This window comes from Rhipicephalus microplus, chromosome X, assembly GCF_043290135.1.
Source record: "Rhipicephalus microplus isolate Deutch F79 chromosome X, USDA_Rmic, whole genome shotgun sequence".
Taxonomy (NCBI): Eukaryota; Metazoa; Arthropoda; class Arachnida; order Ixodida; family Ixodidae; genus Rhipicephalus; species Rhipicephalus microplus.
The window spans coordinates 484074123-484087697 of record NC_134710.1 but is presented as its reverse complement, the minus strand read 5'-3'; the positions used below and the strand labels follow the sequence as shown (position 1 = coordinate 484087697).

The 13575-nt window shown below is 43.2% G+C and overlaps 1 protein-coding gene and 1 long non-coding RNA gene across 2 annotated transcripts in view; one reads left to right on the top strand and one right to left on the bottom strand.

Annotated features, from left to right (window-relative positions):
- Window positions 1-2309: 2309 nt before the first annotated feature.
- Window positions 2310-13575, top strand: part of LOC142776709 (uncharacterized) — a 31971-nt gene continuing 20705 nt past the window's right edge. The window contains exons 1-2 of the long non-coding RNA XR_012887736.1: window positions 2310-3155; window positions 3910-3940. This is a non-coding gene — a long non-coding RNA (uncharacterized LOC142776709). The remainder of the gene's footprint in view (window positions 3156-3909; window positions 3941-13575) is intronic.
- LOC119160786 (uncharacterized) overlaps window positions 4267-13575 on the bottom strand; it is a 156232-nt gene continuing 146923 nt past the window's right edge. Inside the window, exon 8 of the mRNA XM_075880886.1 lies at window positions 4267-8386. The gene's annotated coding sequence lies outside the window, so the exon portion shown is untranslated. The remainder of the gene's footprint in view (window positions 8387-13575) is intronic.

Below are 13575 nucleotides of genomic sequence, written 5' to 3'. Positions count from 1 at the left end.
AGCTCATGAAGCAGGACCTTTGCAAGGCTTCTATGCACTTGAAATTATGTAGGAAGGATAGTCCTTGAAAATAGTAGGTGCGGAGTCAGAAATAAGTTTTCTGATGCGGAAAGTAGGCACATAGTCTTCATCGCACAAGCTTCTGCTGCATACGACTGTCGATGCAGAATTGTCGTTGATGATGAAGTTGTCTCTCGCAATATTCTTTTGGCACTTGCACAGCTCAGTATTGTTTGGAAATTGGTGAGAAGAAACACCAGGTGTTTTCCCCGAACGGGACTTGCAATACGGAACCACGGCCATCGAGAGGCCGTGACGGAACACAGAAATACACCTTTACGCAGCTAATGTATGTCCGTGTGCGTAATGACGGTTGTGCAACTGCCTTCTCGACTTGAGAAATCACTGTAGACTAAACACTGACAAAGTACCGAATAAAATTCACCCATAATTGGTTAATGCCAGAATAAAACAAGCCACACTAGAGATAAAGGCAATTTCCAACAACCTGCTTGTGGCGATAAGCCACAAGAAAATTCATGCAGATTTTTCAGAAAAAAGCAGCAATTACTTGCCGAAAAATTGTAATGTTGTCAATTTCTATTTTTAAACATGTTGTTTTACGAACTCGAAGGATAGCAAAGAACTGATTTACACTGGTTTTAGTTACGGGGCAAGCGGCTTGCGAGCGTAAGCCGCTGCGTTATTCGCTTGCTTTGAGGACGTGGCTTGCAGTACAGAGGAATGCAAACGGGCTTGGGGGCTCCGGAATAAATACTTTCAGGTGGTGTTGCCACCTTGACAATGTACACCACCACTCTCTGGGCGTGCCTTCCGAAGATGTAATTCATCAGCAAGGGTCCTTCCTTTTTTTTCTTTTTCCGTATACGCAGTTTTTTAGCCGTTAGATATACAACCCACGTACATGTTTAAAAGAGTTGTCAAGCTGCAGACAGCTGCTATTAGGCCTGAGAACCAGTACCAATGAATTCAGAAAAATAAAGAAAACTAGAAAATAGCTAGCAAAGGAAACATGCACCCGTAGTTCTTTGAGCGACCTTTCTTAATTGCGACGTCGTTGTTCGACGAGATCAAGAACCAAAAGTGTTTAGTGCCCTCTGCTTGCAGAACAGGTACAGCATTGTTTATATTTCTCTCTAATCATTGCCAGTGTGCATTATGCCTGCTGAATGCCTCCCATTAGCCAATTCTTCCACATTTTCACTGAGTTTCAGCTTGTATTATCCACGAGCACACACATATCTAATTAAGAGGCAAGCCATCTGGTATTATTAGTTTTTTTTCACTTTCAGATCCTTCCTCTATCCCTGATGATACCCTCTCTCCCCCTCTTCGTCGAAAATTTTATTTCCACAGTTTCACATCAACAAATTTCCTTGTGCCATGTGCACAGCACAAAAGATTCATGGTCAGGGTCGCTGCACCCCTACCGGCGACGGGTGGCAAAAAATACTCAGAAACTCTCCCATTGCATTGGCGACGGGTGAGAAGGCCGTAAGGAAAGAAGCGCGCGCAGGTGCAGTCTAGCCAGCACCACCTACCCAACACAACTTAGTATTAGGTGGTGTTGGTCTAGCCCAACGTTACAAGATTACTAGATTACAAACGCGCTAAGCTGCTGTAAGCACGCTGGCAAAGTTGTAGAGTTTGTTGTAAATGAAAAAAAAAAACCTTGCATACATGTATCTATTCATTACTTTTTTCTGTCAACATGATTTCGTATTTTGTAGCCATATTCACCGTAAGCAAAAAAGATGTGGAGTTGATTTGTAAATAAAAATGCTTGCATGTATCTATTCACTACTTACTTTGTTTCTCTTAACATGCTTTGGTATATTGTAGCAATAGTCACCTCAAGCAAAAAAGGTGTGGAGTTGATTGTAAATTTAAAAAAAAAACGTTGCATATATTTTTCTACTTTGTGTCTGCCGTAAAGTGTGCACTGTGAAAACCAATAAATTGCTGAAAAGAACAATATGCTTATTGACATGTAAGCTGGTTTAACTTCGTCAGTTAATTGACTCAATAAATCTTTCAATTAAAGCTATTTCGCCTTTTGCAGAAATGTCGCTTCTTGGTGGCGTTTGGTAACGCTAACTGTTGTCAGGGCAAAACATGGAAAAGGTACTATTCCAAAAAGGACGTCGAGACAATTAGGAAGTTTCGTCTTCGAGTGGCCATAATTACTAGAGCCACTAAATGACGTAGCTTCAATGGTGACCTTGCTTCTTTGGCTGGAAACAAAATGAGCGGTTTCGTGATTTTTTATAAAATTCGGAAGAGACAACCAAAATAAGTTTTAACGGAGGCTTATTCCATGCTACCAGCTTGCGGCAGACCGTTCACGCTCGTGGTTGACTGCCGGCGAGCAGCCGACGCAAGCGCGCGCAAACTACGATGCGCTTCGGCTGACCTGTTGTAAAAAGCAATGCAATGAGCCGTAACGGACGGCTTTTCTGCCCCACATTAAGCGATCCTGAGCAGCTACTGGAAAGTACTCTGGCCTAGATGTAGTCTGGACGTGGACAACTTGACGGGTAGCGGGTAATCTTTGATGTTATCGTGCGCTAACGTCATGAGAAGGCCGAAGCGGCGTTGGGAGAAGCGCGGTTGCACGCGATGAGCAGCGGCCGGGTAGAGCAAAATGCGGCGGTCCCGCCCTCTCGCGGCACGCCGAGAAACGGAGACGCCGGCGGCGCACGGCGCATGGGGAGAGTTTTACAACTGAAGCTATCAAGTAACGTTCGGTCAAGCCCGGCCGTGCAGCGGCCCAGAGAACCCGGCGAGGCCTGATTCTCATTCTCGATGGTTGCAGAAATTAGGCGTCTCTTCCTTCATATAACCACAACCAACTTTCTCAAGCTAGCGCCCTAATTGAACATTCGGGAAGTACCATTCACCGTGCTTTGTCCCCGCAAGTCATGCAGCTTCGTGTAGACAACGTACGTAGTACACGAACCGGTACTACAGTATACTACCGGTACCTCGTAACGATTTTGTCGCCGTCGTGGTGACTGCGCTTGCTCGAAGGACAAACAATGTAGTAAACCGGTGCTCCGTAGCGATTTCGTCAACATCGTGGTGACTGCTCGATCGACAGACGTCGCAGGCAATGCGCTGCCTTGCAACTACAGGCAAGCAGCCGTCTCAATTATTTGTAGTTGTACTCTGCCCTGTCGGTCACTATGCCATATGTAATAGGCCGAAATACCTGTATATATCAGACAGCGTGACAATATGGAGCTTTGCTGGCAGGATTCGAGAATACTTTCTCAGAGTCGTCCCATGTAGATAAGCACAAAAATTCTAAATCCTTTGGCACCTGTTATAGCATCCGAAAAAGTTGTGCAACTTCCTCCAAGTCATTCTCTCATTACTTTAATATGCTGCAGGCGAAATTAGATTGTGTTTCGCGTTGGCCATTTGGGATTGAAAAAAGTAACAGTGGTGTAATTGTAATGACCCCAAATGCTTAGATTGCAAAATGCATGCGCCCACTTTTGTGGAACTGGACTGCGATTAGTTCTTATCAAAAAAAAATTATTGCCTAAGGCGCAATAAGAGGTATTGCACAAACACATTTGGTATCCGTAGCACACGTACAAGGCGGTGATACAGGACTTGTGAATGTCAGCTTGGTAAATTCGTAGTTGTTTTTACCGCGTTCTTCTCCACAGCGCACGTACACGGCGGTGAAGCCAAACGTGTAAATGCCAGTAGTTTTAATGTTTGCTTCTCCGCAGCGCTTGTGTATAGCGGTGAAGCACAACTTGTGAATGCCAGTTGGGTTAAGTTGTGCTTGTTTTTACCGCGTGATTCTCCACGGCGCACAAAAATGGCAGTGAAGCTGAACTTAATCATGCATTTCATTGTTTTTTTTATTTGCAGGCATGGAGATGAGCGTTCCAAGTTTAAATCAGTATGTATTTTCCTTTACATTTATCTAACGGCTTATCTTTAACTTATGTGGCCGTATTTATGACGGACTTGCCACCAAACTTGACCCCGCCGCGGTGGTCTAGTGGCTAAGGTACTCGGCTGCTGCCCCGCAGGTCGCGGGTTCGAATCCCGGCTGTGGCGGCTGCATTTTCAATGGAGGCGGAAATGTTGTAGGCCCGTGTGCTCAGATTTGGGTGCACGTTAAAGAACCCCAGGTGGTCAAAATTTCCGGAGCCCTCCACTACGGCGTCTCTCATAATCATATGATAGTTTTGAGATGTTAAACCCCACATATCAATCAATCAATCAGTTATTTATTTATTTTTATTTTTTTTATTTACATAATACTGCAGGCCCAGTGAAGGGCCCAAGCAGGAGGGACGCATTTACAAAGCTCGTAATAAGGACAACAGAAGATCAAGAACATGAAAAGCGCGAAGAATGAGGACATAACTCAAACAATGAATAAGAAAGAACATTTAACACTTTAACAATACAGGTCAAGATACAATATGTTCAACTGAGTCTATGCTATTTATGAATAATGCTGGTAATTGATTCCATTCGGTTACAGTGCGCGGGAAAAAGGAGAATTTGAAAATGTTAGTTTTAGCATTGAAGGGCGTTAGAGAGTCGGCATGCCGGTGTCGTGTTCTGCGAGTGGTAAGTGGTTGGATGTATTGTCCTGGTCTCATTGACAATATGTTATTCTTGAGAAGATAAAGAAATTTTAATCTTTGGATTTTACGTCTTAGTTCTAAGGTTGGTATGTTATGGTCTCTCATGAGTTGGGTTGGGGAATCGCTCGAACGGTATTTAGAGTAAACGAACCGAACCGCTTCACGCTGAATCATCTCAAGTGCATGAATGTTAGTTTTTGTGTAAGGGTCCCAGATTATACATGCATACTCCAATTTAGGTCTTACAATAGATGTATAGGCTAGCATTCTAACACTTGCAGGAGCATGTTTGAGCTTATGTCTTAAAAGGCTCAGTTTACGAAAGGATGACGCACAAATGTCTGAAATGTGCTTGTTCCAACTTAAAGTGTTAGTTATGGTAAGACCCAGGTACTTATATTCTGTAACTTCGTTCAAAGGTGGTCCTGAAAGGTTGTAAGGGAAGGATAGAGAATTTTTCTTATTGGTTATTTTCATAAAAACTGATTTGTCGGCATTTAGGTTCATATTCCACTTAGTACACCAGTCATATATATTACAAAGATTGGAATTCAATACTGATTGGTCTTCGCGGCATATTATTTCATTAAATAATACACAATCATCTGCAAACAGCCTTATTTGAACAGGGCCAGTAATTACATCCACAATATCGTTAACATATATGAGAAACAACAAAGGGCCTAAGACACTTCCTTGCGGGACACCAGATGACACGGGGAGGGATTCTGAACAGTCATTATCAATGCGAACGAATTGCTTGCGGTTACTCAGGTACGAAGATATCCAGTTAACTATAAATGCAGGAAGACCAGTAGCTTGTAATTTATTGATAAGGTGAACATGGGAAACAACATCAAAAGCTTTGGAGAAATCTAGAAAAATAGCATCTACTTGGCCCGACTTGTCAAGAATGGCGGCAAAACTGTGAACAACCGATGTTAATTGCGTTACTGTAGAGAAATATTTTCTAAAACCATGTTAAACAGAAGAAAGCAAACTACGGTCATGTAAAAATTTGTGAATGTAGTTAGCTATGATATGCTCAAGAAGTTTGCAACACGATGATGTCATTGAAATTGGCCTGTAATTACAAGGGCATGCAGGGTCACCTTTTTTGAAGACGGGTACCAAGCGGGCTATTTTGCAGTCAGGAGGTACAATTGCGGTTGAAAGAGATGCGCGAAAAATTATAACCAGAAATTGAGCAAACATCTCGGCATAACGACGAAGAAAAATTGGGCAATTTGTCCGGGCCTGGGGAAGCTTTTGTTTTAAGGTTAAGGAGCAATGAAAGAACAACAGGTAAAGATATAAAGTAATCATCGGGAGCTGAAGGCACATGGAATGTAGGCATGGGATCACTCGATTTAGAAAAAACACTTTGGAAATAAGCATTAAAATATTCAGCAATATGGAGAGGTTCAACAAGGAGCATGCCACCGCGGTTAAGTTGTTTTATAGGCTTTTTTTTACTGGACAGGAAACGCCAAAACTTCTGTGGGGCATTCCTGATATAGTTTGGCAAAGTATTTTCAAAGTACAGACGCTTTGAGTTTGCGACTGCGGAGTTGAGAACGATTTGATTGGCACTAATAGAATTACGGTCAGCCGCTCCTCGTCTTAGCCTTTTGATTTTCCTTTTGATATGCAAAATTTCACGCGTTATCCATGCAGTTGTTTTTCGTACATGTCTTACTTTGTTTGGAATGAATACAATATAAGCAAATGTTTTTGAATTTATCCCATGATTCGACGGCATCGAAACCACAAAACCAGCTGAGAGAAAGGTCGAGGTGGTCTAACACACTTTCATCCTGGGCCATTGAAAAATTTTTGACAAATACAGATTTGGGCCGACGCCCGGGGTAGCGTATATTTTCAAAAACACAGAAAAACTCAACAATTAAATGGTCAGAAATACCGCTACTAACATTCACGGTAACATTTTCAATTATACGGCTCAGCACGTTAAAGAACCCCAGGTGGTCAAAATTTCCGGAGCCCTCCACTACGGCGTCTCTCATAATCAAATGGTGGTTTTGAGACGTTAAACTCCACAAATCAATCAATTATACGGCTCAGAAAAACTAGATCAAGCATCGAGCTGCTTGACCCTGAAACACGTGTCGGTTGTTTTACGATTTGGTGCATGTCATGGCTAAACATTATATCAAAAAGGTAAGACGCGCGAGTGCTTAATCCTGTACTGCAAATAATATTTTCCCAATCAACGCCAGGCAAGTTAAAATCGCCTACCAGAAAAATTCTGTCATGCCGAAATGTCGCCATATGGTCATACAAAGCTTTTAAGTACGCCGGTGGGGAATCGGGTGGACGATAAACCGCAAAAATGAGAAAACAACGCCCCCAACAAGATGCTTTTAAAGTAAGGCTCTCATGATTACTTATCTGTTGCAAAGCAGTACAGTTAATTCCATGTTTTACCAGAACGGCAACACCGCCGCCCCTAGACGATCTGTCACGGCGGAATACTTGATAAGAAGGGGGAAAAACAGTATCGTCCTCGATATCACCCCATAACCAAGTCTCTGTAATAACTACAACATGTGGGTTATGGCCCAATATGATAGCTTCAAGTTGTTCCGATTTATTTGCAACACTGCGAGTATTTATATTTAAAAGACGGAGCTGCTTATCCTCAGGGGATCTTGGTCAAGCTCTGAATGTCCTGTTCGGAGAAGCGCCGAGTTTAATTCGAGAGTTTGTGATATCGTCCGATACGAATTTTTCTTTGTCTACTCGAAGTTTGTCGTGTACAAGGGCTACTTTCTTTCCCTGCAGTTTTTCATTTTTTGCGTTTTCCCGCAGTAGCTTGCGTTTGCGCAGTGTTTCTTTCGAGTAATCATTTTGGATAGATACCTCGGTACCCTTCAGTTTATTAGCGTTCATCAAAACTTGCTCTTTTTCATTGAAATCCTGAAAGAATATAATCACTGGTCTTTGGTTTCCTGGCTTTCCGATCCTATGTATCCTACAAACTGACCTGCAAGGAACATGAAGCTTTTTGTCAAAGATTTCGGTGAGTACTTTGCGTTTCAAATCGGGCTCGGTTTCCGCAGGATCCTCGTTCACTCCAAAAACGACCAAGTTTGCGCGTCTGCTTCTATCTTCGAGGTCAGTTATTTTGGCCTGGAGGGAAGCGATTTTTTTTCCAAATTATCTACCCTAGCTACCCGTTTTTCCATTTCCGCGAAACGAAAGGCCCACTCACTCACAAGCTTTTGCATGTCGTCCTGTTGAGCTCTAAGTGCTGCGATTTCCGAAGTTATGTTATTTTGGCCCGAAAGGAGTGTCTCAAACATTTCCTCTACCGTAGGGCCCGGATTTACCTCGACATCCCCACACAATACCAACAGGCACACACAGTACACATCATACATGATGCAAAGACACTGCTGGGGGCACGGCAGGACCACGAGACCGCGGCAATCACTTCTACATGTAGTGTAACAAACACCAACCTGTACGAAATAGAAGAACGGCGCTTTATGCCACATGTCTGCGCAAGGTCCGCCGTGCCCACTGAAGGTGAAGTTGCTGGGTCGATCCTTTATAGGTGAATCACTTGATGTCACGTGGCCAGATAGGGGAGCTGCCGGAAGCACGTCGACGAGCTGAACGCTGCTGAGTCCAGGCAGTAACCAGTGCGTCTCGGAACAGCACGTGTCAATCACGGCGCTGTCCAGCGATGAAGATGCTCCAGCGAAACCAAGCAGCAAAGCCTGTACAAAATGGAAGAACGGCGCTTTATGCCACATGTCTGCGCAAGGTCCGCCGTGCCCACTCTTCTAAGAAACCTACTGAGTTGCCACCAAACTTCTAAGCTCTCATATTATGGCAGAACATCTCATCATTTGGTGCCTTTGGCACACTGCTGTATGAGGGAATGAACATGTCAGCTGTTTCTCATGCTAATACATACTGGGTGACAAAAGGGCCATGGGATGAATTTGTAAGCAACTATTCAGTCGAGCTGACGTTCCGAAAGCCCAGAGACGGATCATGCATTGTGGCACCACTGCAGACTAGCACATACCCAAATTTACCAGCATACTCAAAGCTACATTCCACAGTATACTGAGAAACAAGTGCCCGTGGAGCCTTGCAGTGCGAACACTGGCGCATATGTACGAGTATCCTTCTTGTCCTGTGAGGTGAACTCAACACGAGGTATGCACGGCACCTTGATCCGCAATGTGGCAAAAGCATCGCCGGGCAACGACGCCATTTTGGTGGTCTGGCCATTTGTGAGCGCTGTTATGGGCTAGGCTACGTTCTGTGTGACTTAGTCGTCACTAAGTACGTGCGTCATTAGAGAAGTGTCAAAGGGCTTTACTGTACAAGCCGTCCTCTTCAGTTCACATACAGCACTGTCTTGTGCACGGTGGGTACTTATTATGTGGAAAGTCTTCGAACAAGATTATTTGCATTTGTGGATAATCGGTACGCGCCGTGGTTGCACGCCAGCCAGCAGTGACAGTGGTGGACTGTGCCGTATTTAGTTGTAACAGCCACACGAAAAAGAAGCCAGGGGATCAGAATGTTGCCTCAGTAGGTTTCTTTTCTACGCCAAAGGTGCTGAATCATGCCAGAAGACCGCAGAGGTAACAGCATGACGAAGGATGTAGTGTTTTCTCACCACGTTAACCACCGAGACATCTTGCCTTCCCCTGACCATCTTTATCAGATTCACCGGGGCTAGTACGACAAAAGAAAGCCGATTATAAATGAACGGAAAGTCAGCTTACCTTTCCGACAACAGCGATCGTGCTGTACAGTGGAACTTTCACGCCTGCACTTAACAGCTGCGATCACTCGGCTACACAATTTCTGAAGAACGCTTCAGCAATATAAATGTTCTTCTACTTTTGTTACAGCCGAACATATGCAAGCTTGTTTGGACAACTCTCTTTGCTAACATCTGTGGCATTCCCTCCTGATCCTTAAACGCCGAAGCCTGCAAGAGACACAAGCAAACTTTTGCTTCTCAAGTTTTGTTTACTTTCAGCTTCAGTCGGATTCTTCAATATAATCTACTCTGTAAACTGCTTGAAATAAACTGCTGTACTATATTAAGAATATAGCATCTTAGTCAATTTAGCAAAACTTCAACCAATAGGCAAATGAAACAGCTACTGCAGAATAGCCTTTTAATATGAAAGCGGTGAGTTGGACTTGACGGTACATTGTTCTGGTGCACTACAGTGCAGTTTCATGCACTGAAACATGTCTTACAGTCAGAATCATGCTTGTCTAGAGTCTGAGCGGTTTATTCGATCACCGTCCTTTGCAAAGGTACGCGGAGTGTGGCGCTCCAGTGATAGCGCATACAGTCATATGGCAAGATGCGAAAATTCGAATGTACCTGAGTTCAGAAAACTGCAATGTTTCACTAATGCAAAATAATAATTATTATTATAAAACGAAGACATGAAATAAACTTACTAGACTGCTCAGTAAGGTTTGGAGCTGGCCTAGTTTGTGACTGATCCTTAAAACATATGGAAAAGCAGCGCACTCTTGACTTGGACCAAGAGAGCAAAAATTCCATGTCTTTTTTGTACCCTTAGTTTACGTCAAAAGTGCACTATTTCACCATATGGCATTAAAATAAGGATTACACTGCTCAGCCTCATCATTGTGCAAAATATTCATGAAAATTATTTTGAAAAGTCCCACACGTGACTACAAATGGACGTTGAACTTCAACGTCCATTTCCAAACAGAGTGACTGTGTTTGAAAGCTTGTAAAAATTTGGGCTACATCAACATTCAATAAGTTGCACTACTAATAAACAACATACTATATACCAAGGCAGCTACAAGCAATTATACCCTCCTTCTTTACACTGATTTGCCTCTTCAATTTGTCAAACCGCCAATAATGGTTCACGACTGCAGGGCACTCGAAGGGTCAGGCTCTATTGAGTGCACCGTCGGGCGAGAGACACCAAACACATAGAGTGGTCAAGATCTGCTCTGCCACACTACGAGCAGTTCTTATTCTATTCTTTTGAATCGCTACACTTACCAAGGGCAGGCAGACTGACAAAGAGTGTTTGATAACAATTGGCGTGAACTCGTGCAATGTAGTTGTCTCTTGAGGAGTGACGCTACAGTTGCACAAGCATGAATCTTGCAGGTGTTGAGTGGATAGCGAGAGCTCTACACTGACTGCAGCTGAGCTGAAGTGACTCTGCTCGCTAGGTGCCTTACACAATGTTGAAGTATTGCGGGTCACAACTTGCTAGATTTGTGGCACATAACTCAGCTAGGACAATCAGTGGTATCAGACAAAAGAAAGATTGGTGATAAGCACTCTCAAGCACCCCCGGTCAACACGGAGCATATTGCAAAACAAACATATGATGCTTGTCCCCAATTGGAGGCTCAGTGACTACTGTTACAAGCAAATCAGTTATTCCAGGACCAGCAGCAGTCACCCATACATTGTATTATAGACTGCTGCACCCGTATTTCATTCCGTATGTTTAGGCGGCAAACTTCTTTTAGCAACTTTACAGTTGTCTACCTAGCACAGTATTCTAAGGTATCACCTGATAGTCACGCAAAAAATATGAAGCTGCACACTGTCGTAATCGCCTTGCATGCAGACTACAGCAACTTGGAAATATTCGCTTCTGTTGATTTCCCCAAACTCTTTCTTATTTTAGGTACAAGCAGTTTATTACCAACATATGACAAATAAAGCAAGCGCTAATAGTGATTACATTCCATTTATGACGCCGGGTTCCTTCAGCTGAGTTGGCGGAAAAGCTTTAGTGGACATCTTATAAACATATGTTAGCAACTTTTATGCCTTAATAAATGCTTGTCTGATAATCATCAAATTGAATTGAATATGCTTCACTACAATGTATAATTAATGCTACATAGTTAGTTGAGATACATTTTTGGCGTAAGTGACTGCTTCAAAACAACCAACAGAAATTTAAGAAATCAGCACAAAAGCATGGTAGATCAGAATGTTACAATAAGAGCTTGTTATTTCGAACTGAAAGAGTGCTATAAAATTGTTCTAATTAGAGAGGAGGCCCTAAAATGAACAGACATTGCGTCACACAGTGCGGCGAGAATCCAGAGAGGGCCCCTCTGTACACATTCCCGCTAATTAGATGGCCGTGCACACTTGTGGTAGGTCATTTCATAAATAAAGTTCATGCTCTAACAGTGAACAGAATTTATTTATTAGTCAAAGACTGCCCCACCGCGGTGGTCTAGTGACTAAGGAATTCGGCAGCTGACCCGCAGGTTGCGGATTCAAGTCCCGGCTGCGGCGGCTGCATTTTCGATGGAGGCGAAAATGCCGTTGGCCCGTGTGCTCAGATTTGGGTGCACATTAAAGAACCCCAGGTGGTCAAAATTTCCGAAGCCCTCAACTACGGCACCTCTCATAATCATAATCATATAGTGGTTTTGGGACGTTAAACCCCACAAATCAATCAATTAGTCAGGGACTCTCTACAAACAAGCAGAGACGCATTCACGTGAGCAGTGGCCTTTAGTGCCAGAATATACGTAAAAACTGTGTTCGAAAACACATTTATTTACATGGCTGCAGAGTTAATTGAATCAAGAGTTAAAGTCTTTCTTTCTTAGTGAAAAAAATAGTGAAAAAAAAAACAAGGGTAAAGGCAAACATTGCCGCACTGGGCTGTTCCACTCATACAGCAGTAGCGGCAGACAGGCTGCATCTATAACCATAAAATCATACATAGAAATCAATTACTACACTTGTTTTACACAGATGAAAGTACTGAATAATTTGAATGATCATCCTAGGCTGATTTCTGCAAATGTGAACGAAAGCAAGGGGGATCCCAGTTTGAATTACCCGCTGTTGATATCGACGTGTTCAAATTATTTGTAGTTTTCCGCCATCGAAATACATTGGGCAGTGTCAAGACCAGGGTGTAAGTTTTACTTAAATCGGCCCTGCAACACTTTTTGCGCATGGTCAGAAAACGCTGCGAATTGGTAGTAAAGGCTCCCGAGAACCTGTGAGCCAAATATTAGAGCACAGCACACGCGCTGAAATTCACAATAAATTGCCACAGTTAGATAAACAGTGCTTTCTTTTCTGTCGTCAAATGACACAGGAAGCTCAAAAATCACTCGTAGAAGGCCATCTGTCAGCCATTGGCTGATTTGAACATGGTGAATTCAGTCGTTACAAGGATCAACGAGGGATGCCGCGAATTTTCCATGCATGGAAGCACGATCACATTGAAAAAGTTGCGTATTCGAAAAAATAAAAAAAGTGCTCAAGGTCACAAGACAAACCTGGCATACTTTTTTTTGCCCCTGCCATTCCTCCCTACTTAGCTTCCAGCGCTTTCGCCGGGACAAAACAAGAGATAACGCGATTGCAGCGCGCGACAAATCTTTGTAACTCCGCTCGTGCCTAACGGATTCTTAAAAATTTTGCGGCGTTGAATTTGACGCAATAAGCTATTTTAGTGAATCCACTCCACGGTTAATTTAAAAAGTGTTTTAGGGCCCTTTAACGTTTAAATGAATGAACATTTACTGTAGGATGTGCCAGGCCATACTTAAGTGAATAGAGAGCACGCTGGAAGAACTGAAATGATGTGGGTGATGCGGCATCAGGTACAGTCGTCTGCCGAACTTTGTTTACGTGTGCTGGATGGGCACCTGTTTCAAAATATCCCTTAGAAAAAAGCCATTTGAATGTTTGTGTATTTCTTGCAATGTTTAAATTAAAATACCGCTGGCGCAAGCAGCCAGCACCACCTAGAAAGCAGCCCAAGAACACTGCAAGAGAGGTGAATGACGATAGCCTTCACGTGGATCTTGCAGATTCGTCTGTCATTGATGTCTGCCATACTCGCAGAGCAAGTGAATTGTAACATGGGGCCTGAGCGGCCAC